The sequence below is a fragment of the Lipophrys pholis genome (assembly GCF_963383615.2).
Source record: "Lipophrys pholis genome assembly, chromosome: 18".
Classification (NCBI taxonomy): Eukaryota; Metazoa; Chordata; class Actinopteri; order Blenniiformes; family Blenniidae; genus Lipophrys; species Lipophrys pholis.
The window spans coordinates 1,819,040-1,846,377 of NC_137646.1; positions in this window are offsets into that span (position 1 = coordinate 1,819,040).

The window sequence follows — 27,338 nt, forward strand, 5'->3', positions numbered from 1 at the left end:
CGCAATGTCGCAGTTCGATGCCTACCCAATGCCCCGGATCGACGATCTGTTGGAGAAGATTGGTCGAGCTAGGTTCATTACCACCCTTGACCTCTGTAAGGGATACTGGCAGGTACCCCTTGAATCATCAAGTCGACCTTTCACTGCTTTTCAGACACCTGCAGGTCTCTTCCAGTTCACGGTGATGCCCTTTGGCCTCCATGGAGCACCAGCCACCTTCCAGAGACTGATGGACCGTGTCCTGCGGGGGTGTGAAGACTGCAGTGCTGCCTACCTGGACGATGTGGTCATTTTCAGTGACACCTGGGAGGAGCACCTGCATCATCTGGAGCGAGTCCTTGGCCAGATCCAACAGGCGGGCCTGACACTGAATCCTGCCAAGTGTCAGTGGGCCAAGGAGGAGGCGCTGTACCTAGGCTACCGGCTGGGACAAGGCAAGGTCAGACCACAGGTGGACAAAGTCGAGGCCATCCGCAGCTGCCCACGCCCGCGCACAAAGAAGGAGGTGAGGTCCTTCTTGGGCTTAGCCGGCTGGTACAGGAGATTCGTCCCACAGTTTGCCACCATTGCTGCTCCTCTGACGGCGCTGACAGCGAAGGACCAGAGGAATCCCGTCACCTGGAAGGAGGAATGCGAGACCGCATTCCGAACCCTCAAAGTCAGCTTGTGCTCATCGCCAGTGTTGAGAAGTCCAGACTTCAGCCAACGGTTCTTGGTCCAGACTGATGCCTCTGCAGTGGGCCTGGGGGCAGTCCTGGCCCAAGGTAAACCTGGGGAAGAACAACCGGTGCTGTACCTGAGCCGCAAGCTGCTACCACGGGAGACCAGGTACTCAACGGTGGAGAAGGAGGGCCTGGCTATCAAATGGGCCCTGGAGAGCTTGAGGTACTACCTGCTGGGGAGGGAGTTCGACTTGGAGACTGACCATCGGGCTCTGACGTGGATGAACTCCATGAAAGACCACAACAGCCGTCTGACCCGCTGGTACCTCTCTCTCCAGCCATTCAAGTTTCAGATTAAGTATAGAGCTGGCAAGACAAACGTTGTGGCAGATTATCTCTCCAGGTTGCCGCACATCGCCAACTTCGGGGAGGAGGGGGATAATGTGACGGAGCGCTCCTGAGCGCGCCGTCATGCCCGGAATGGAGCGCTCTTGAACGCACCGTCATGCCCGGAGCGGTGCGCCTTTCCTCTCTCCGCTGGCGGAGAGAGCCGGTGCTGGGAGCGCGCGCACAGCGCTGTCAGTGTTGTGGGAAAGATCAACTCCAGAAACTGATCCCGGGTCCCTGGACATGCTTCCCTGCTGTAGGCAAAGTAGGGTGCACACTCTTTGCCTACACGTCACACAGACATACACGTCACACGCACACACACACACACACGCGCTTACCTGTGGCTGGAACTGTCAAACGGAGGTACTTCCGGGTTCTCGGTTAAGAGCGCCTAGTGGCGCGCAAAAGGAACGGGGTTATACCATTATAGTGCGGATAATTGGTATACCCTATGGTAACGGGCTTAAACCGGCCTAGAGCAAACCGGTATAAGAAGAGCTGGCCCGAGGCACAATTATGTGAATGTTTCAAATCACGTGAAGAACATTTGTTTTACAGTTACTTAAATTGTGGGGAAAAAACCCTGTAATAAATAGTTGGTTTACCCGAGGGAGGGGCTTATAGTATAAAGGAGAGCTCTGCTCACTTAAACGGGGCTGTCGCTGAGCCTAGGAGTATGGTGGGTTGTCGAGCTGGGAATAAGAACATGAATGTCCTCTACCGAACTAGTTGTTTGTTTGTTTGTTTTGTTTGTTTGTTTCGTTCTAGTTTAAATCCTGCACTGTAAATATGAGCACTTTGGTGTAAATAAAAACCACCTCAAACTGCAGTTTGCCGACTGGCCATCATTTTTGCATCGTGTTCTCTTTCTGAAAACTGGACCCGTGACACTAAGGATGTCAATGTTGACCACTACAGTCCTACGCTCTACCAACTGAGCTATCGAAGGGTGTCAGCTAAGATTTCTGGCCAGGACAAAAAATTCCCCAGGACTATACACAGGTGACATTTTGACACGGGATCAGCTTGGTTTCCATTGTGCTAACTCAAACTTCCTCAAGAAGCAGTGAAGACTCTCCATCCACCTGGTTATGGGTCCTAAGACACCCAACGAGTGTCAGTTATACAGTCAACATGGTCCAGCAGTCGTGTTGTTGCTACTTAATGTTAATGGAAGATCAAACAGATATGGAAATGTGACAGTAGAATTGCAGTAGAAAGCACTCGGACACTGATACGTCACCAGAACAACAAAAACAACTTCATGACAATTTGAGAGTCAAAGACTTTTTCGACTAGTTTCTGCTTCAGTATTATAAATATAAACAGTTACAAACATGTGAAAACTTACCTTACCAAGGAGCTGGTGGTGAAATGGAGAGCATATCTGTCTACTGCTCAGAAGGTTCCAGGTTCAACTCCTGGCTAGCTTTAAACCCTTTAGCTAACTTCACAGACAACATTTCCCTTGTTGTTGTTGGAACCTTCACATTCTTCTACAATAATGCATGTAAAAGCTTCCAGATCTCTGTCAAGGAAAGTAGACCCATCCAAGATGGCTCCTGTGTTCTGTCTTGTTCTGGATTTGATTCCCTCAAACCCAAGTGAGGTGTAAAATGTACAAAAGCTGGATTTGTACCATATATGTGAAATGTTGTTGCTGAGAGAGAGAGTGGAGATCAAAGTGAAGAAAGGAATGTCACTTTTGTCTTTTCAATTCTTTTATGACATCACTATGACATCACCAAACAGAGTCAGCATAGAACCATCAGGGTATCACACTTCACAGCCTCCCTGGGGAAGTTCTGGAAGACATAGTAGAGAAAGTGTCAGTAGCAGAGGAAGGTTTGGATCCATGGAGCTCATTGCAGCATCTGTCCTCTATTATGGAGACGATACGAGTCGGCAGCAAGAGACAAAATGGAGGCACAAAGATGATTATGATAGGAGTGTAATGATTCTTAAGTGTAATGTGTAATGTTCTACCAATATAAGAGCCAGAATACAGCTGAGCAGGTCTGGGATGGATTTCTTTATTTCTCTGCCATGTGTAGTGAACTAGAAATCAAGCTCAACACCACAGAAGCTGTTCTGCCCTTCATCATCTGCAGCCATATGGAAAGGACATACCAGTCAGTCACTAGTGCAAATGCAGAACGCAGTTTCAGCCTAAAATGAATTCAAAACTCTCTCTGGGCATGAAGGAGGCCAGACTCTCAAAGCTCACTTTGCTCTCCATAGAGAGACGTTGTGCTTGATAAGAAGGAGGTGGCTGAAAGGTTTGTGAGGATGAAGGAGAGGAACATGGTGCTATAAGATACGAGGCCACGTTACTGTACATAGTTCAGAAATACCTTGGAGACTGGAGGTTCAAACTGTTGGAGGGTTTTATATTGGACACTTTGGACTCTGGACACTTCATGTTGGCTACAATGGATGTTTTACTGGATTGGAGACATTCTTGTTGTTATTTCTTCTGGATGGGATTCAAACTACCCACCACTGGATGAAAACATCATCAGTAAGTTATTAGTGATGACAGAGGCTCAGCTTGTCATAGATGCTGGCTGTCTGGCCTTTTCCTTAAAGAGCCTTGTTTTCATTGCTGTCTGTGTGGTGGAGCGCCGGGTCTGCTTGGTTATTGCTTTAACGACAGGCAACCATGTTGCTGCAACACTGGTTTGTTGTCCTGTCTGGGTCCATCGTGTGTGGGAGAAGAAGAGCCTGATCTGAAGGTGGAGGGCAGAGGAGAGTGACATCATGGAGGTCAGAGGAGAGTGACATCATGGAGGTCAGAAGAGAGTGACATCATGGAGGTCAGAGGAAAGTGACATCATGGAGGTCAGAGGAGAGTGACATCATGAGGTCATCACCTCTGGACATCAAAACAGCCTCCATGGTTGTGAGGGTCAGCGTGTGTCAGAGTGTCGGAGAGGGAAGGAGACAGATTTGTAGGAGACCACAGTGGAGACCAGACTGATAAAATACACTTTGATCTGTTTATTAAATGTACCAATGAAATATTTCAACAGGAAGTTGTAAAAAGGCTCAGTGGACTTTGTGTTTTATCCTCAGTCACTAGAGTTGGAGGCGGTGGGTGACGAGGAGCTCGTCTGTCTGCAGCACCAGAGCGTCCAGAGCGCATGGCGGTACCAGAGCATCCACAGTGCAGCTTTACACACGGCTGTCACCCCTCTATTTATGTGCTCACTTTGAAATGAGACTGATTGTTCCACACCTTGTCACAGTTGATCATCAATCAGTTCTATCCACCGCTCTGGGTCATTTGGAGATGAAAGTCTGACAGATGATCATCGTGCTGCAAATTAAGGATTCAGCCTAAAGTCTCAATAAAGGAACATCTAGAACACTGCAGCTCAATAAAGGAACGTCTAGAACACTGCAGCTCAATAAAGGAACATCTAGAACACTTCTGCTCGGCTCTCTCTGATTACCTGGACCAATAAGTCTGATTTTATTTTTTTTATTGTTACTTCTTCGGTCGTTGGTCAACAAAATTAAACTAAATAAAACAAACAAGAGCAAAGATTGACAATTTTACAGATCTTAAGGTTTAAGCTGAAGTTAAACACTTATTTCTCCTAACCCTATTAACAAATCAAAATACAAGATGTAGTAAGACCCCAAGATATGTAATGACATTCACTCTATGAGATGAATCTGGCCTCAATTCACCACTTCACCATCAGCTCTACCAGTTTTCCCCCGTAACAAAAATGTTCCTGGTCCAGGTCCATTGTTGTCATACTAGTACGCACAGTCTCCTCCTAAGTTTATTTTAGATCACAAACTTTGTTTGGAAAGTGGCGTACGCATCTTTCAGGACCTGTTTTGTCATAATCAACCTTTATAAATGAGCCCAGACATTGTTCTGGCTCCATCATGTTCCTGGTCCAGGATCAGTTTAACATCCAGACCCAGAGCATCGAGTGTTTTTAGGAGAAAATCATGAAATGTGTCGGCGTTGCTGTTTGAAAGCTCCTCAAAGTGAATAAAGCCCCGATACTGTTGGTTGAGTCCTTTTGCTTCTTGAAGATGTTGCTGGTTGGTCTGGGAGGAGGATTCTCACACACAAAGTCAAAGCCTCTTTTGAAATTTAACACAAAGGATCATGGTTGATGACTAAAGGGCTCATCCGGGAATTGAACCCGGGACCTCTCGCACCCAAAGCGAGAATCATACTCCAAGACCAACGAGCCGACATGCTGAAGAAGCTAAAGAACTCCAGTGATTGTTATAAATAAGGCAGGAGATCAAGACTCTGACACTGTCAGGTCACAGTTTGACAGTCTGGTTCAGTTTGAGTGACAGTGACAGTGAGAATCACTCAAACTGTGGGGGAGGGGTTCATGGAGCACTGAAGGTGGAACGCTTCACATTTCCTGGTTGGAATGAAGGGAAGTGTAACATTGGTGGTTCAGTGGTAGAATTCTCTCCTTCCATGCAGGAGTCCAGGGTTTGATTCCCGGCCAATGCAGCATATAGTTTTTAACCCTCCTCCTGTGTGAGCTTTCACAACCCAGTCACATGTTAACGGCTCAGTTTTGATCTGAATCTTCGGCTCCGTTTACACCACAACATTCCAAGTGACAACAACTTCTCCGTTAAGGAAAAGTGAAGCTTTTACAGGACAGCAGCACTACGGAGGCCGCCATGTTTGTTACTCACACATGAGTTAAAGGTAGTAAATATGGTCAAAGTTTAAAGGTAAAACATGCTGTTAAGAGTTGCTAATGGTATTTTTCTGTGTACATTGTAGTTCTTACGGTGTGTTCACCTGCAAGGCTCAATAAAGTTGAGAAGCATCAGTTTGAGAGAGCATCTTTTCTACCGCGGCTGCTCCAGGCTTCACTGATCCACAAAGAGGTGCAACTGTTGGCGTTCCAAAAGGACAGTCAGGAGGACTGAATACATTCTATTAAAGTACTTTGATCTGATCTATTGAAGCCTCTGATCTTACCTTTAACACTAAACAAAGAGATTCACAATTCAAGTGTTAAAGTGCAGAGAACTGTCATTGAACACACACACACACACACACACACACACACACACACACACACACACACACACACACACACACACACACACACACACACACACACACACACACACACACACACACACACACACACACACACACACACACACACACACACACACACACACACACTTCTTCATCCATCAGACACCCTGTCAGAAAGGGTGGAGGTGAGGACTGATGTTCTCCTCCACAGAGAGCAGCTGCTGGTAGCTCACTCTCTATGTTCCTCTGCAGAAAGTGATGAGGACTGATGTTCTCAGAAGAGCTTTTTTATCATCAAGAACAACTTTTCCCTCAGAGTGAGATGAGTTGAGTGAGGAAACCAAGCGGTCCAAGGAGCTGTGTTCTTGTTCCAGTCTCTTCTGGATTGAGTTGCTGCTTGTAGTCAAATGTTTTCACACGACCCTGTTAGCCTCCAGCAGAGTTTCTGTAGCGTAGTGGTTATCAAGTTTGCTTCACACGCAAAAGGTCCCCTGTTCGAAACCGGGCGGAAACACAAAGAAAGGTTTTTGAAAGTCATCAACACAGTTTCCAAAATATTAGGAGCTTAATGGACAACGACGTCTTGTTACATAAGCAAATATAACAACCAAAAACCTTTTAACTGGCAGTGGTGGGATTTGAACCCACACCTCCTGAGAGACTGGAGCCAAAATCCAGAGCCTTGGACCGCTCACCCAAACCATAATCATATAATAATAATAACGCCTATTTATATAGCACCTTTCACAGACAAAAAGCCACAAAGTACTTCACAACACAGTTCAAAAACATCAGAAAGTACACAGAATATAAAAGGCCAAGACAAGACAAAAATCCTAGCAGCACAAAGGGAGTTAATTAAAAGCCGGAACAACTAGATGAGTCTTAAGTTTGCTCTTGAAGGTGTAAACAGAGTCAATTGTGCACAAAGAGGGAAGAAGATCATTCCAAAGCCTCGGAGCAACAGCCTGGAAGGATCGGTCACCTCTTGTGAGAAAATGAGAGCGTGGAACCTTCAGCAGGTTCTGATCCACAGACCTCAAAGCCGTTCAGGGTGTGTAAGGCTGGATCAGATCACTGATATAAGAAGGAGCCTGACCATGCAAGGCTCTGAAGACCAGGACCAGAACTTTAAACTTGATCCTATAGGACACTGGCAGCCAATGAAGTTCTTTTAGAACCGGGGACATGTGAGTCCTCCTATTAGTACGGCTCAGAATTCTCTCTGCAGAGTTTTGCACTAATTGCAGTGGAGAGAGCTCCTTCTTGTTCAGACATGAAAACAAACGGTTCCAATAGTCTAAACATGAAGACACAAAAGCAGGAATGAGAAGCTCCAAATCGTTCCGTGAGACCATATTCCTAAGTTTAGATCTTTTCCTGAGTTGAAAGAAGCAGTTCCTGGTCAGCTGCTTCCAGTGCTGCACTAATGACAGGTCTTTGTCAAAGAGAACTCCCAAGGTTCTAAGACTTGGCTTAGCAGACGGGCCTCAGTCACCCAGGTCCTGTTTAATCCCAGGGATTGAATCATCAGGGGCAATAACCAGTGTTTCTGTTTGGTCTGCATTGAGCTGCAGAGAGTTATCGCTGAGTCATTGTTTTATTTCCATCAGACAATGGAGCAAGTTTAGCTTCATGATCTCAGACGGCACCTCCTCCTGCGCCTCCTCCTGAAACTCCTCCTGCACAATCATGTGCCTCCAACTGCACCGCCTCCTCCTGCACCTCCTCCTCCACCTCCTCCTGCACACATCCTGCAGCTCCTCCGGCACCTCCTGCTGCACATCCTTCTGTGCCTCCTCCTGCACACATAATGCACTTCATCCTGCGCCTCCTCTTGCATCTCAATAAAGCCCATGATTAAACACTAAAACTGATTTTCTCTTATTGGCCTCAGCCTTTTGTTTCTTCTCATTATCAAACTGAGCATCTGATCACCAAACAGCCATTTTCTATTGTGACTGTCAAGCATGGAGATCATTAGGTGACATAATGAGATCGCAGAGTCCTGGACACAATGTTACTTACCTCTTCGAGTCATGATATCGGTGCTGCTGACTTCTGTTCTCACAGTGAAGTCAATTAATATGTTGAGTCCAAGCAGGGAGAACTTTTCTTGTGCTTCAATAGACAAAATATCCTCCTCTAGCTTGGTTTTGCAAACGCATGTGGTATTAACAAAGGTATTTTTGAGTTATTTTAGCACTCAGAGATCAAAGGAGATTAAAGGAGATTAAAGGAGATTAAAGGAGATTAAAGGAGAGGCTCTTTACTCAATGTTTGACCTACCTCAAATGTATTAGAGACGTGTTGAAAAACCATAATCTATGAAAGAACTCTGTCTTGTGTCTTTTCTGTCAATAGGCTACAAGTGCCATGAACCCCGATCATGAGACTTTGCACCTCTTGAGCCGCCTCTCTTAAGACTGCACGGCAAACAAAATGGAGTCTCTGTTTGGCCATCCCGCAGTCTCAACATCATCCCAGAAGCCTTCCTCAGCTTTAACATGGAATGGAACTCAGTATCTGCCTGCATCACCAGCACCCAGCCCGCCCTCCTCCAGGCCCTGTCAGCCTGATCACCTGCTCAGGCAGAGCATCCAACGCTCCCTCACACACATCCTGTTTGAAAGGTGAGAATAACTTTACACACTTGTATGAAACCCACAGCCTGTTACCTTTTGATTATCTACATAGTGGAATTTAAGGTGTTTCTTCCAAAAAGATATTGGCATACACACAATATAATTTTACAATCAAGTCATAATATGCAACAGGACATCATTTGAAATTCATGACCCTCAATTCCAGTCACCAGTCACATTGAAGTTATAATTTCATTATATGTATGATTATCAGAGTACCCTGACCCACATTTACAAAAATATTTGACTTTCACCTTTATTTGGTTCGGGATTCCCATTGTAGCATTGATGCAAGAATTCATGACTGAGCAAGATCATGACACTGGCTGGTTCTTTGCCCAGTCATGAAACGTCGAGTTCATTCAATATATTGTTTCACATAGTAAATATTAGCACAGTACTATAAACTCAACTGAAAACATGATCATGACTTTATCTTTGGTGCATCGTTCAGAAAAAGTTATCAAAATGAAAGAGGATGAATATACAGACGGTTTGGCAACTCACAAAAAGACCAGGATGCTGTGATGTGCCTCAAACTAGGAGATTATTCTATATATACATTTCATCCATCTTCTTTACATGCTGCCTTCAGTTTGTCATAATTAGACTAAAATATCAACAAAACAACAGATTTATATTTCCTGCATGTCAACCTCTCTTCTGTTTATCAGACATTTTGAATTGATGCCAGTTGATTTGATCTGATCTCAGGTCTGCAGAGTTAGAATTGATCTTGAAATACTCTCTTCTGTCTGATGTTAACACTGACTACAAGGTGTGTGGAGTGGCTTAAGGTTATCAACTGAGGTTTGACTGCTCTATTTTGTATCCTGGTCTAAATGAGCTGGACCTGTTGCTTGCAGTGTCAATACGCTGACAAGTTACATCACGACCAAGTCTCTACTTTAACTCTGCTGAGATCCTCCTCACCAGTCTTTGACCCAGGGTAGAGGCTCCAGGGAGTGAGGCCTCACTGCCATGTGCGATGACGCTGGGCGTAGCCCTGTGTTGCCCTCCGTCATGTCCTGGTTTCAGATGGTGACTAAAAGCAGCAACTCTGTGCTCAGTAGTGGAGGTGATTTCATGCAGCCCCTCGCTGACACCAGCTTGTAGTTTCACTCCATGTCTGAGCGCAGACATTTCACTCTGGAGCCGCTCCATGTTACTCAGCAAGTTGGACTAATCTATGCTGTTAAAGGTGACAGGCGGTAGCTCATCCAAATAGTGGGAGACGAACCGAGGGAGGTTTTCTCTGCACTCATTCAAAACCTTGAAGCAACTTTTAATGATGTTGATGTTTTTCTGATCTCCTTTAAAAGCCACACATCTTTGTTTGGTGTCAGGACAGAGTTCAAACAGCCTCGTTCTTCAGGATTCAATCCATTTCAAGTCCAACGTGTTGGAAGCTGTTAGAACCAGATGGTCCTGGCTCATTGTTCTCATTCTGACCAGGAGAAAGTTTAAAAACTCGTCCTCAACTAGAAGCTTGCCGTCAACAGTCTCATAAACCACAGGTTTTAAACCTGGCCAGTTAGATAGTGGAGGAGCCGTCACTCTGAACTCCCGCTCAGCCATCTTGCTCAACTTTTGTTGTTGCTGTAGGTCATAGTTAACATTTATTTGTGGATAAACATTTGTACACAGAACTAGTTTGGAATGATGCTTTTTTTTTTCTTTACAATCAAATAAAATTATATATCATCATCATCTTTATCTTTATTGCAGACACAGGAGTCCATAAAAAAACATTCACAAATATATAAAACAAAATATCAGAAATAGGATAATCACAGATAAGTCAAATATGACCCTATTTATAAAAGACATCCATACCAATACAATAATACCATACACAAGGATGAGTGGTTTTTTACAGGACTATGACTGAGATTATTCAGCAGCATTATCATGGAGTTCTGAGAGTCCTCAAGCCTGCGTATAAATTTATACATCAGATTCCTCATGAGAGCCTGAAATGTAGAAACACCTGCTTGACAGAACATCTACTTCCTGTTTTCCAGCCAGGTTTTTTCCAGCAGGATCCTCAGAGCATCATTGTAAGCAACCTTGAGTCGTGGTAGGCTTGATTTTCTATATTTAATCCACAAGGGGGCAGTATACAAGGGAGTACAATAAGCTCTAAAGAGTCATTTTCACATTACCAGAGCACATAGAATCTGGGTGACAGTGCTCAGACTGCCACCCCCGCGACCTGGAAACGGATCAGTGGGAGAAAATGGAGGGATGGATGGATGGATGGATGGATGGATGGATGGATGGATGGATGGATGGATGGATGGATGGATGGATGAATGGATGAATGGATGGATGGATGGAGCACATAGAAAATGTCCTTGCTCGTGTGTTGGCTTGAACATACAGCGTACGGCATCGTCTAACCAGATCATCATCATCACACATTTTATCAGAGATGAGATGTCCCAGATATTTTGTTTTGCTACTGACAGTGACTTCCTGTTCTGACAGGTAAAAATAAGGGAAGATGAGATCCTTCTCCTCCTTAGTTCTACATATCAGAACTGTGCTCTTTCTGGCATTATATTTAACAAGATATTTAACATTATATTTAACATCAGATTTTAAGCCATACTCAGAACAGATATTTAAAAGCTGCTGAAACCTGCTGGGAGAGAGAATGACCAGATCACCAGCAGGCATGAGATGATTAATTATCTTGTTACCCAGCACACATCTACTTTTACAACTATTCAGTTGTTGAGATAACTCATCCATGGACAAGTTAAAGAGAGCAGGCGAAAGCCCCCCCCCCCCACTGGCCTCATGAAGCAGCTCAGGAAGATGATCAACATTAAGAGTCATAGCAATGGTCCATGATCAGCTAGAGACGTGTCATACAGCAGGCTCATCCACTGTAAGATGCTTCAATACTAGTAGAGATCAAGGTGCAAATATCTTCTCAGAACTTGTTAGAAAAGGGGCAAGACAAAAACACATGAAATATAATTTCAGGGAGTTCTTTACAGAAAGAGCAATTTATATCTATGTCTTTTTTTTTAAACGCTCTAAGAAAACACATGAAATATGTGGATTACTTTAAAAGATACTTCTTTTACTTTATTGTTTATCATATATCTAGCTGGCAAATTACCCCCCCAAAACAAATGGAGGGAGAAGGAGGGGAATCCCCAAACCACTACTGGACCCCGGCACAGAGACAGCAGTCACTGCCAGAGGCCTTTGAGCAAGGCAGCAATATCCAGGGAGCTGATTTATAGAAGGAAAGTTAGATTTAATCATCTCCAGCATTAGTTCATGTTGTTCTTCTCAGTGTAATTGGTCATGGTCTTCATAGTAGTAATTACAGTAGACTGATTAACTCTAGACTATTCAGAGAGACATGGAATATATTCAGTCAGTTGAAATAAATCTACATGAATTATTTTACTGGAACTGAAAGATAAATACCTATATAAAGATATTTACTTATAATATGAATCTGGCTGAATAGAAAAACCCTTTTGTGTTCACTGTCAAAGTAACATTACTCTTCTTATATTTAGGTTACATGTATTATATCGAGTTAATTATTTTGTTAACTCATCTAGATTTGCACTGTTGCCTTTATTTTCACAAACAACTGTGTAGTGAAAGTACATTTGTTGTTTTAGGTTGATGTTATTCTCTTGTTGATATTGTTTGTGAACAAATCCTTTCTCAGTTCTGCAGTGATACTTTGTGCAGATTTTATTTACCCTGCATATATTGAGTTTGTTCATAACAAGTCATTTCTATTTACCTACAAACTTTGTCCTGCATTTTATTATGGTCACAATCAACTGATAAAAGAATAAAAAGTCCCCAAATCTTTCAAACATCATGAAAAAACTTTATTTTTATTTTCATTCAGATTTGCATATTGATGATGATTCACTTCATAAATAATGACACATTGTTCTCCCCCACATTAAAGTAGATGAGCTGCTTTTCTAAGTAAAAAGTATCTACAATACTGGCCGTGTACTTCAAACACTCCTTTTCCCTCCTCCTGCTCCCCATGTCTCCAAAGCTGCTTCATACTGACACCTACTGGATATAGGGGAAACTGCAGGTCAGTATTTCTATTGCGTCCATCCATCCACCCATAACAAAACCCATTTAATATCAAAGATGTTGATAATTTTCTTCTCAACTCATAATGATGATCATTCAGTAAGTTGTATTTTCTATAAAATTATCCAGTCTGTTTACATATAATGTTTTAAAGTTGTTTTTTTCTCAAACTGAGGAAACAAATTCTAGAATATCAGATGATGTATTTGTCTACAGTTTTATAGCTTGGAACCACCTTGGCTATTTTCATCCTGTCAGGAAAAAGACCTGTTTAAAAGGATCTATTGCATATATAAGTAATTGCTTAAGTATACAATCTATTACATCTTTTACACAAGACATATCAATTGTTAGAATCACGAGACTTTTAAACTTTCGGTGCACTTCTGAAACATCACTTTCAAAAACTCCATCTAGAAACATTGAAATACTGTTTTAAAATGTAAAATCAAAGTGACAGTCTCATACATGAGGTTTAATTTCCTTTGTCATCTACTGAAACATGGTGTGACTGTGGTACTTAGTAGTGTAAATGTAATCAATGAGAGATTTGTACAATTCAGAAACTTTTCTATATAGAAATCTTAAAATATGAGTTACTTCCAGATTAAAGTCATTGAAAGAACTTAACGGTTTGATCTCATTTAAAATGGTCTTTTTGCACAACTTGCTGTTTCTTAACAAGCTTAACAGCCTCATCTAACGTCTCAACACTCAACAGTGTGCTTTAAGGAACGTGAAGTTTAAATGTCACTCAAGTCAAAATATTCCACATCACATACATTTTTTTGTTGTTGGTTGTTGTTAGAATAAATAGTTTGAGACGAGGAAATCATTGCATGTTTCCACTGAAGAGTTTTACTTTCATGATATGTACTTCAGTACGTGTTGCAGGTAAACAAACAGTAGTTTTTCCTCCGTAGTGTAAAAAGAGTGAAAAATGAAATTACAACTCATTCATGTTAAATAAAAACAGTGAAGAACAAAAGCCATTGGATTCATGTCAACATTTTACTTCCATTTCTTCAAAGTTCACATCTGCTCATACAAGATTTTTAACCTCACATTTTTCAAAACACAGAAAGCAGCATTGTTAGAACTACTAATGAAATGTGCTTCTTTAACCTTCATTATCAAGCAGGGACCTTTTGTCAGCCTCTGTGCAGTTCAACACAAATGGAAACCAAACTGATTGAAATCTTCTCATTTTGGTGACGAACCAGAAACTAAATGATTTCCTGAAGCGTCTCAACAGGGTTTAAATCAGCAATGTTGACTTCAAACTGGAGGAGACCTTGTGATTCTGGGCTCAAGCTGGACTTCCTGAACCACATCTGTTGGAGCTCCATTCCCATCTCCACCTGTCCACATGTCCAAGTGTCCTTGAGCAAGACACTGAACCCCAAACTGCTCCCAGTGGATGGACTGAGTGCCTTGCATGGTCGCCGCCTCCATTGGTGTGTGAATGAATGGGTGAATGTGATGAACAGTGTAAAGCACTTTGGGGACTGCTAAAGGCCTCTGCATCCTCCCATAAGAAGAAGAAGAAAAGTTCAGCGCTGACGTCAGCCAGCTGCTGGAAAAAATGCTTGTTCAGCAGGAGAGTTCATACTCTCACCCCCTCACAGCTGACACTTCTGGAAAACCTTTTAACTTTTCAACTGCAGCTTATTTCTCACTTCAAGCGTTTTTAGAAATACATTTCTCTGAAGTGTTTCAGTAAGAAAAGAGAAAGTTTGTGTCCAGGACATGATGTTGGTCTGGTTTTAACTGCAGGAACTGACAGTCCTGACGGTTGGTACTGCTGAACAAAAAGTCTCTGGCCAGAGGGAGCTGGCTGAAGAACATGACATCATTTAGTACGGCAAGACTCTGGAGTGCCCAACGTTCTTCTTGTTCTTATGGAGGATGAATCGGCTTTTATACGCTGGAAAAACACTATATAAGTGAAATCCATCCACACATCTCACATGGAGTCTTTCATGATTTCATCTCTTTATGGTTTTTCATGTGTCGCCACAAATTACTACGATGACAGAAACTCCACCTACATGTTTCACAAGAATACGGCTTCTCACCTGTGTGAGTTCTCTTGTGTATCTTCAAATCATGATCCACTGAAACTTTCCCCACATGTTTCACAAGAATACGGCTCCTCACCTGTGTGAGTTCTCTTGTGTATCTTCAAATTATTTGAACATCTGAAACTTTTCCCACACGTTTCACAAGAATACGGCTTCTCACCTGTGTGAGTTCTCTTGTGTTTCTTCAAATTATTTGATGCACTAAAACTTTTCCCACATGTTTCACAAGAATACGGCTTCTCACCGGTGTGAGTTCTCTTGTGTATCTTCAAACGACTCCCTCGACTGAAACTTTTCCCACATGTTTCACAAGAATACGGCTTCTCACCTGTGTGAATTCTCTTGTGTATCTTCAAATCATTTGATCCTCTGAAACTTTTCCCACATGTTTCACAAGAATAAGGCTTCTCACCTGTGTGAGTTCTCTTGTGTATCTTCAAATCATTTGATCCTCTGAAACTTTCCCCACGTTTCACAAGAAAATGGCTTCTCACCTGTGTGAGTTCCTATGTGGCGTGGCAAATGACTGTGAAGAGAAACATTTCCCACATATTTTACAAGAATACGGCTTCTCACCTGTGTGAGTTCTCTTGTGTATCTTCAAATCATTTGATCCTCTGAAACTTTTCCCACATGTTTCACAAGAAAATGGTTTCTCACCTGTGTGAGTTCTCTTGTGTCTCGTCAAATTACTCTGTTGGATGAAACTTTTCCCACATGTTTCACAAGAAAATGGCTTCTCACCTGTGTGAGTTCTCTTCTGCACCAACAAACCATCCTGTCCGGTGGAACTTTTAACAAAGATTTCACCACTTTTCTTCTTATCATTGAAAGTTGTTAAATTCTGACGTAATCTAGGTTTTTTCTGGACCATATTTCCACATGTTTCCTCACAAAGAAGCTTTTCACATTCAGCCTGCTTCTCTGACACAGGGAACTTGTCCACACAATCACTCTGAAACATGCTTCTTCTTTTCATCTCTGCATTTCTACTTGATTCTGAGTCAACAAGTTTTTTCACATCGTGGACTTCAGAGTCATGAGAGAGGAACTGCTCAGTGTCTGGTACTTCTTCTGGTTCACTCAGGGAACTTTGTTCCTCAATTGAAGGAACCCGAAAGGAATCACCTTCAAACTTCAGTAGAAGCCGCTCTCCTTCCTGGCTGGTACCGAGTTCCTGGTGCTCCTCAATCTGTGGAGGTTCTGATTCTTCTGGCTCCCCTTTGATCCGTGGAGGTTCTGGTTCATTTTTGATCTGTGGAGGATCTGGTTCTACTGGTTCCTCTTTGATCTGTTGAGGTTCTGGTTCTTCTGGTTCCTCTTTAATCTGTGGACTTTCTGGTTCCTCTTTGATCTGTGGAGGTTCTGGTTCTTCTAGTTCCTCTTTGATTTGTGGAAGTTCTGGTTCTTCAGGTTCTTCTTTCATCTGTGGACTTTCTTGTTCCTCTTTGATCCGTGGAGGTTCTGGTTCCCCGTTGATCTGTGGAGGTTCTGGTTCTTCTGGTTCCTTTTTGCTCTGTGGAGGTTCTGGTTGTTCTGGTTCCTCTTTGATCTGTGAAGGTTTTGGTTCTTCCTGCTCTAGACTGGAGTTTGTTTCCGGTTTAAAGAACTGCTCCTCCCTACAGTCGGAGCTCTGGAGGGACAAAAAAGGATACAAAATAAGTTACATTACTTCTACAGTTCCAGATTTAAAATGACTCAGACGAGTAATTTGATCACAATAAAATCACCTGAGGCAATTATGGCAATGAATTAAAGATGAAAAACAAATGGGTTAAAGGAACAATGAAAATATGAGCAGTAATAAAAAAGACAATGAAAATGTCTGGTTCAATCTGCAGGGCGACTAAAATAGGAAAGAATTTAGATTTTCTTCCTTCAACCATAAACGGGGGATTTCATAGGAGGGAATCCAAATGGCTGCTCTATATTGGACGGCTTTTCAAAAAGGGAACATATGAAACCATTTGAGCAGCTTAAAACTGAATTTGATCTGCCAACACAAGACTTTTATAAATTCTTACAAATTAGAAGCCGTCTTCTAAAACACAAAGGATGGGAATTCTTAGATAAAGAACCAAATGAAGTAGAGAAAGTACTAATGACCAAGCTGGAGAAGAAGAAGAAAGTCATTTCAAAGCTTTAGAAAGCAGCTGAACAAGACAACAACATGAACTTTAAATAGAAATGGGAAAGTGAAAGAAAGAAGAATTGGGGGGAATCATTTAAAGAAGGACATCAAATGTTTAGGAGCATTATATGGAAAGAAGGTGAATGAAATTAAAAACACAAGATTTTCTGCTCCCACTAAATATGTCCTAATATAGTAAAACATGTGATAAATGCTGGAGGGGTTGTGGTCCAGTAGGACACTAGAGACATATATTCTGGGACCGTCCCAAACTCAGAGAATATTGGAAAAATATACAGAAAGAGATCAAAAGAATCTTGGATGAAAACATTGATTTAGACCTGAAATGATTTTTATTGGGTTTTAAACCCAAAAATGATTAGAATGTTACTTATTGTAGAAAAGTAAAAGATTAGAGTGTGCTGGCTGGAACCAAACCCCCCCTGCATAAAGCAATGGTGGGACCCAATCAAAGATGTGCTGAATATGGAACAAGTAAGAGCAAGGTTCCAAAACAAAGTGAAGGAATGTGAAGACCTGTGGTCTCCCTATATACAAAGGAGGATTCAAACAGAATCACCCCACAAGGGACTTACTTCATTATTTACAAAGCACTCTCATTAAGATCTACTGCTTTGTTTGTTTTGATTTGAATTAACATCTCTAACTAAGGTATTTACTTGTTGTGTTTGCATTAAGCAGATTTGTTTTAGGATCATTTCATTACATTATTTAGACATTTAAGAAGCGGGTGTCTGGACACATGGTGAAAGGGGGAGAAGAATAAAGAGGTAGAAAGGTAGACATACATTCTAGGAAGGAGACGGAGGGCATCCATCTTTCAAGGTTTTTTAACAGACCTTCAGTACGGCTGTTTGTATGGAGGGACGGCTGTTTAAAGTAGGAATGGAAAAGAGAAGTTTCATTGATCTACAATCTATTTATTTATCTTTTCATTTACTTAATGACAAAAGACTAGATTAATAGGAGGAACAGAGGAGGAAGAGAAGGGAGGGTCCCACATTTGTTGATGATGTCATTTAGTTGTTTGGTTCTTTTTTTTTTATGTCCTTCTAAACGGATATTGGAAATGTATTTGTAAGATAAGAATACTGCATGTACCATACTCATATGCTTATTTGAAAAGATCAAATAAAAAAGGAAGTGCAACAATCTTTTTAAACATCTTAGATGTTCATATTTCTAAAAATGTAGTTGCTGAAGTATTTTAACTTGATAATTCTTCCATGTTGCCATTTGGAGCCTCACTGTTCCAGAGACAAGAGGTTTACATTCTTCCAGGTGCTTTTGCCTCCATGTTCCTCCATGTTGGTTTCACTGATACTCAGAGACAATCGTCTTTTAATATGGAAACCTGGAGCCAGGAAGTGTCTGCATCCTGAGGCTGGAGGCTTGAGCCCGCCTTTGGAGAGAGGAGGGACTATTCTCTGCTGTGATTGGACTGGAGAGGACAGGAAGTGACCAAACACAGGAAGTTGCAAACAATGCAAATCCACTGAAATCAGAAATGATTAAGAAAAATACCCTCTATGTTTTGTCAATGGCTGCTCATATTATTATTTTAACCTTGTTTCAATGTATTGTCAGGTAGTTCCAGGTGATTCTAGACGCTCTTCTCCTGTTTCTGACTTCAACTACAACTGTGTATTGATTAAAACCTGGAAACATGTAAAAGAGTCAAAGTCTGAGTTCAATCCAAGTTTCCCTCCAGAGACACAAATCCTGCTTCTGTGTGCGGTGGATAAACCAAACCCAGTCAGAACAATGGAGGTCCTGCTCCAGTCACATTCATGTGTTCATTCACACTTTTCCATACCTGTTCTGTGGAGCTTGATTTGAGGGTTCCAGATGGTTTCCAGCAGTCTGTGCTGACGATCAACTTCCTCCTCGTGTTGGACGATAGTTTGTTCAAACTCTCCCAAAGCCTGAACTGAACTCATTGTTGCTGCACGAGATGAAATGTTTCCTCTGTGAGACACGACAACACAGCCGAGAGAGTCCAACAAGCTCCAAACAGTAGTGGAGGGCGGCTCGAGCTAAAATATCGACGTATTCTCCGTGGTTCTGCACGCTGCTGGAACTCCACTCGCACTTGCTCCGCTCCTCCCTTTCCTGTTTCCGGTCTGACGTCACGTGATAACCCAGGAACCTTAGACATAAACACGAGACGCCGCGCAGCCTGTAGAGCGGCCGCCATCTTGTGAGGGGCAAGTCTGACCCGTCAGCCTAAACAAGTCTCTGTGACCGCGATGTGTTTTCTGAAGAAAACCATGCAAATATACATTTACATGACTGTGAAGAATCATTGCTTTCATTTTTAATTTATTAAATAAAAAATTATTTCATTTGTTTATTTATTTAATGTAGCATACTAATAGAAAGTATTGAGAGGAAATGGAAGAAGTTTGCAGACGGGACATTGGGACGCTGTCCTCTCCTTTTAGAGCAGCAACATCATGGAGCCATGACAAATATATGCAAAAGCGTTTATTTACACACAATGTGGCATTTATGTACAGTTAACATGCACATTAGGGCACAAGTTGTAAGTTTTTAGTGTAACAAAGTTTGATTTTTTTTTACATATTTACACACAATAACATATTTAACTATTACACTTTCATTTATTTGTACATAATTACCTTTAATGTTACATAGAAAATAATTGTTAGATATTTACCTATTACATATTTATTTATTGTTACACATTTATCTATTATTCCATATTATATGACATATTCTCTTTCAGCTCTCCATTTATTAGATGTTTCACTCTCAGTTCCTCCAGAAGACCACACACTGTGCTCTTTGCCCTCCGTTCTCCATCTTTTCATTCCTCTTCTCTCTTCTCAGACTCTCCACCTCGGCCATGGCTTCACTGAGTCTGGCTGTCAAAGCATCAGGACATGTGGGCAGTGCATAGGAGAGGTCCTAGTGAAGAAAAAGATTTACATGTTCAGAGTCCTGTGTTATCACATTAATTCATTACTTGTGCAACGTTTAATCAATTGATCTGCTATCCTAATCAATATATATAATAATAATGTTTGTGTACATGTCAGTATGTCTAAAAGGAGTGAGGTGGGACATGTTGCTCAGCTGTTTGAGCACAGCCAGACAGTACTTCCTACTGGGATCAGGCTGAGGTTCTCCTGCTGGAACAGGCGGGGAACAGTACACTGACTGGTTCTGAGCAACTCATTTCTTTTGAAATGTAATATTCTACACACTGCAACTAAAATAGCCTCCGTTAGATGAACCCAATAGATGTTGATATTGTTCTTGTTGTTTGATGGCGAGCTTAAGCCAGGGAATAGAGAGCATTTCCCACGGCTCCAGCTCATCTATGTCCCAAGTTAATGTTATATGAGCTAAACACAACGACAACAACAATAAATATGTTTTTCCTACCTGTGGAAGGTAATCCCACGCTGTCCATTGTCCTTATTTTGTCTGTTTGTACAACCAAAAGCAGAACAGTGATGCGGTATCGTTGCTAAAGTCCTGACAAATGCCCCTCCCAAGATGGCGGACGCACTGACGTATGTTCCTGCCAGTCGGTGAGGCGTCTAGTGTATATGTCTATGTGTGTGAGCCTCTAGTTTTCACACCATACAGTGATAAACGATCTACTAGAGCAGTGGTTCTCAAACTTTTTACACCAAGTACCACCCAGAAAATACTCGGCTCTCCAAGTACCACCATAATGACCAACACTATACAGTAGCCTAGTAAGCCTCAGCATTCATCAAAAACAAGGCAGAGGTTTTACTCCTAAAGAAGTATATTTAATATTGTCAGCCATTGTCACATTTTACACAGCAATATAGGAAAATAAAAGACTGTACTTAAATAATGATGATTCAATTAAAATATATTGCACAGAAAAATTAAATACTTACTCATAAGTACTTAAATAAATGAAAAACAAACGAACAAAAAACAGTTCTTAAAGATTAAATAAAACTGTACTGTACTTAAATGTTAAGTAAACAATGTACTGTACTTGATTAAAAAATAATCAAAACAGGCTGCTTTCTGAAACAGAAACACACACACACACACACACACAGAGGAAGAACAATAAGATTAAGAATAAAACTATGATAAAAAGATGGTCAATGGATTCTAGTGAATGTCTCTCTCTCATTCTACTATAGATCTGGGATCCCCCCTCCCTTCTCGTGTCACATGGCCCGCTTGAGCCAATCAAAATGAAACATGGCTGTCATTTCAGGAAATGATGTTTTATTCACGGACTGAGTATTTCAGACGATACATATTATGAAGTAGATAACGGCTTTAGAAGCGATCGAAGTAACTCCTCTTCCACCGTCCAATTCATCCATTTTAGTAATCAGCGGGCAGCGTTACGGCAGCGTGACGGCGGCGTTACGTTACGGCGGCGGCGTGACGGCAGCGGCGGAACTTCGTGTCACGATCGCCCGTAATGCTACGCTTAGCGACCCGCTAACCTCCGGGACTCGACCTGAAAAGTAATTTTACACACAAAATACTTAACTTTTTTCACTAGAATCAGCTTCGATAGGCCTTTTCTCACAGAGCTGCTAAATCCCGTGTTTTCAGCTGCAGTACACACTAAGTTAAGGGTATAAACGCTCTTCCGTGAGTTGCCGTGACGCGAACCCAGAAATGAGGTCCCTTTGTCGGGGTCAGTCCACAGAAAGCACCGCTGAATAACCGTTTTCACATAAAAACCTAATTTATTATAAGAACTCGATTGTATATGTCGTTATTCATGGTACAGGGGATGAACTCTTGGAAATTCATGTTCAGAAACGTTGTCCGGAGCTGTATAGGTGGAGATGCCCACCTGTACCCACCATCAGGTGGGCATGACAACGCCGACTGGCACAGCTGGTCACCCCGCAACTGATTAGTTCACTTGCCGGGACCAAATTTTCAAGAAAAACACTTTATATAGTGAGATATGAACGTAAAAACAACAGTAGTGAAAACAGTCAAAATGAGCTTTGGGGCCCAAAGGGTTAAAAACCTCCACCTCTTGCCATCAATTCCTGCCTGCTACCGTGAATAACTGTTGATGTCAGCGCTTTTCTATTTATTTCAGTGATCCTTTGGTGTACCACTAGATGGAGCCCCGAGTACCACTAGTGGTACACGTACCACACTTTGAGAATGACTGCTCTACAGGAACAATTTGATTTCATCCCAGATAGACTCTAGTGTTTTTCCCATGTGAATGATGAGACCATAAGTGAGGTGTATGTGTGTGTGAAAGGAGTGTGTGTGTGGAGCGTGTACAATTCATACTTACCTGGTAGGGGAGATACCATGATCAAGAAGGTGGTTCACCCAGGGTGAGGCTCAGCCATTGCACTCTGGCTGTGCTGACTCCTGCGAATTCCCCAAATGTGGGAATCTCGACTGCATAATTTCTGGTAGTGGGGGACTGCGTCCGCGCTCTCCCCTCATCACTTGTTCAAGAAAATGCTTTATTTCCAAACATTCCCACATCTTGCAGGAAGATATTAGTTGTTACTCAGCAGTTTCATTTCAGTGTTGATCTTATATAGTCTTCAAGTCATGCAGAGAAAAGCACCGACTGTTATCCAGGCTCTATGATTATTTAAATATAAGTGTAATAGGCCAAACAGGAGTAAAATAAAATAAAGGAAGCTAAACAATACATAAAAGCATAAATATGTAAAACTGGAATACAGGGTTGCAGCTATTGATTCTTTTTGAAATTGAGTGTTTTACCAAAGATTTGGACATTTTCTAACAACAATACTATTACTAAATGTGTGACAGAAAAGACAGGCCAGTTAAAACCAAATAATTGGCTTTTGTTTGTGAAACAAATGACTCAATTAAATAAAGAATAATTGATAATTGATAATACAACTGAAGTTTTTGGCTTAACTTTGTCCTTTTCAGTAATAACACATGAACCTTTAAATGTAAAGTAAATTAATTGATAAATACAACAAGTGAGTGAAGCCCATTTGGTCTTAATGTTCAATTTCATCCCAGATAGACTCTAATGTTTTTCCCATGTGACTAATGAGACCATAAGTGAAGTGTATGTGTGTGTGAAAGGAGTGTGTGTGTGGAGCGTGTACAATTCATACTTACCTGGTAGGGGAGATACCATGATCAAGAAGGTGGTTCACCCAGGGTGAGGCTCAGCCATTGCACTCCGGCTCTGCTGACCTCTGCGAATTCCCCAAATGTGGGAATCTCGACTGCATAATTTCTGGTAGTGGGGGACTGCGTCCGCGCTGTCCCCTGATCACTTGTTCAAGAAAAAGTATTATTATCAAACATTCCTACATCTTGCAGAAAGATAGTAAGTGTTACTCAGTAGATCCATTTCTGTGCTGATTATATTAAATCATCCTGATCTGCAAGTAATGCAGAGAAAAACAGTGATAGCTAGCCTCTATGAATGTTTACATATGAAATAGACCAAAAGCGTAGAACATATTAAAACACAAACAATACAAAAAAGCACAAGTAATTAAAACTGGAATACAGGGTTGCAGCTAATCATTTGTTTTGAAATTGACTATTTTACCAAAGATTTAAACATTTTCAAACAACAATACTATTACTAAATGTGACAGAAAAGACAGGTCAGTTAAAATCAAATACTTTGATTATGTTTCTGAAAAAAAATGACTCAATTGAATAAAGAATAATTGATAATTAATAATACAACTGAAGTTTTTGGCTTCACTTTGTCCTTTTCAGTAAAAACACATGAACCTTTAAATGTAAAGTAAATGAATTGATAACAGAAATACAACAAGCGAGTGAAGCCCATTAGGCCTCAATGTCCTTTCCTCTACAGCAGTGGTCCTCAAACTCTTTACACCAAATACCAACCCAGAAAATACTTGGCTTTTCAAGTACCACCATAAAGACCAACTCTATACAGTAGCCTAGTAAGCCTAAGCATTCATCAAAAACAAGGCAGAGGTTTTATTCTGAAAGAAGTATATTTAATATTGTCAGCCACTGTAACATTATACACAGTTAGATTAGTAACACTACGCTTAAATATAGGAAAATAAAAGACTGTACATAAATAATGATTTAATTAAAATATATTGCACAGAAAAGTTAGATAAACATGATTAGTTGCTACGGTTGATGGTAGTCATGGCAGCAGGTCCAAGGGGGCGGGGCTTAACTCCTTTGATCCCGTGTGACCACACCGAGCCTTGAAGTTGGTAAAGGCGCTTTGTGATGTCACACTGAGCTTTGAAGAATCACCCAACAGAGTTTACAGAACCAGTTGGCTCTTCTCTCATCAGTTAACCTCAGGAGACACCAGTCCAGGAACTTTTACAACCAGAATTCAACTATTTTTGAAGTGCCACTTCTAAACTTTGTCCACGAGTGTTTTAACTGGAGAAGTGAGTCTATTGATTGTTTTGTTGCTAAAAGGTGAAGCCACAATATCCAATGATGACGTTAATATTGAGAACGTATATCAGTTTAGGTTTTTGGGAATCATATTCTGTCTGTGTGGATTTCAAACTTTAGGCACTAGGAGGCGCAGTTGGACGCAGACGCGCGGTTTTGCTCCATCTAACTGATAAAAGTCATTTCAAATCGCGGGAACAAAAAACAAAACACCTCAGACCTCGGCCAGCCACCTGGCGACTGGGAAGTTCGGTCCTTGAGCTGCACCTTTAGACTTCGAGAGCGTGCACGGAACGCAGCGCAAAGCCTGTCATGATAGCAAATAATAGTGATAAACTATAATATTTCTGTTTTCATACCATTTTTCCACTAATATATTAATAATGGTATAATAATGCAAGTATACCCTTTTAAAGATAGATAAACTTTTATTTCTTCAGAATATTTAAAATTAGAATTGTATTATGAAAAAAGAGATTGTAAATATCCAAAGTAAATAATCAAAACAACCTCATCTCTCCCTCTCCTCCTCATGGGGCTCTCATGCTGCACTCAGGTGTGCCAGGTGCCCCGCCTCCCCACACAAGAGTGATTGACAGGCAGTGTTGGGAAGGTTCAGTTTCTACATGAACTAGTTCAAAGTTCAGTTAACAAATTTTAATATTAACTAGTTCAGTTCATAGTTCTAAATTCAGAGTTCCAAAAATTAACGAGTTCATAATTCTTTTTTTTCAATATGTTGCTGCGAGCTTTGGAGTTACGTGATGCACTTGAACGCATCACCCAGTTTCAGCAGCATGAAGCTTGTTAACCCTTAACTTCCACTACAACATCACTGACAACTGCTGCTATTACTCTCAAGATGAATTCAACAGGACAATTCAAAGGGACAATAAACTTTCAATTTTACCTTCAATAGTTGGAGCTTCTATTCAAACTTCAGCCAAATCAAACAGTATGTAGGTCAGTTCAAACAACCATTCAGTATTGTCACCATCTCTGAAACATGGATCAGCACTGAGAAGGGAGCTGATTTGACCTGATGGATACGAGTTCAACTCCTTAAACAGAGAGGGGAAGGCGGGTGGAGGGGGAGCTATATATGTGGGTGTAGACCTGAAATATAAAGTGGTGGAGAAAATGACAAGAGCAATGAAAGATATGTTTGAATGCAACACAGTTGAACTCTGTATGAAAAAAAAGAATGTAATTGTAAGCTGCATTTATAGAACACCAGGGGCCAGTTGTTCAAAAAAATGTAATCTGGATCAAAATGATCCGGATTTGAAAATCTCATTTGTTGCTTTCCTGGATCAGGTAATCCGTCTTACTTTTATGTCAGTTTTTCAAAGCAACATTGGATTGGATCACCCTGATCTAGATACACAGTTTTCAAGATGACCAAATCCAGATTACCAGTGCTCTAAATGGGACAACATATCACAATGTGGGCTACCAGCAATGTAAAGAACAACAGGTAGAAGAGCCAACATGGGGACACTTTAAGTGTTTTTTATTTTGAGACAAAACACAAAAATAACATAAACATAAACATCCACTTCTATTTTTGATTTCTTTTGTGACCACGCATCTGAGCCACAACAAATAACAAGTGTACATAAACAAATACATTGTGGATATTTTGAAAAAGTCTTAAATTTAAAAAAAAAAAGGCAAAATGTCCAATAGTGAACAGAATAAAGAATGTTCAGGGTTCTTCATCTGAGTAGGACAGACCAGACGAGTAGGACCTAAAAGCAACCTTGAAAATCAAGCCTTGCTTTTAGGAGGCAGATGTGAAGTTTTGCCCTGGTTTGCTGCAGTTTGGCCAGCTTGATTTGTTCCTCTGCCAGGAGTATCTGTGCTTCTCACCTCCAATAATGTCCAGAACCACATCTGTGTATTCACCTTTCTTAAAGGCTTTGTTGCCCGTTTGGGTGTTTTTTGTTTCAGCAAGGTCCTTTGTGGCTCTGGCCCTCAGATTCTTCCATCTAAAGTTCACCTGCTCCAAGACCCTCTTCTGGCCAGACCCCATTGCATTCACATTCTGGGTGATTTCAACCCAAATGTCTTTCTTCCTTTTGTTCCTCAACATTCCAGCCACAACAGAACTTCCTACTATTGAGGTATAATGGCACTTTACACCCTCCAGCAGTGCATGGGTTTCTGCTAGAGTGAAATCAGGTCATTTTGAGTCCATGGTTCCACCTGATCTGCAGTGAGCATAGTATGTGTTGTGGTGAACAAGGAAGAGTGCTACACAGCCATACAGCCCTCCCCTCACGGAAGCAGCAGCGGTGCTCCAGCTGTTTTAATCAGAGAGGAGGAAGTGTTTCAGCTTCTCTTCAACGTCATCAGCTGTGGCGTGTGTGAAAGCCAGAGCCAAAGAAGTGAGCTGAGGAAGCGCTGAAGTGCTTCAGCGTGGCTGATGGACGTGCAGAAACGGGTACCCACTCAAATAAAACTGAAGATGACTGCCGGTAAGAGGCGATTGTTTACTTTCACTTTTACGCTGAATTTGGACTATGAGGTGCGTTTAATTGCGTCCGGAAATGTGGGACTTTTTAAAAACAGCTGTTCACGTTGTGGTTTGCCCTCAGTTGGCTAAATTTGTGTTTACGTTAACCGGTAAAGTGTTATTATTAAATTAAACGTGCAATGAAAATAAATGTACAAATGAAATCAATTGATATCTCAACCTAAATGAAAAGGAAGTCATGATTGTTGGTTAGATTATTGAATTTAAAAATACATGAAGTATTATTTATACAATTTGTATTGTATTTATTTGTATCATGTACAGTAATTAAAAAATATGGAAATAATATTTACTTATTTATTGTGAAG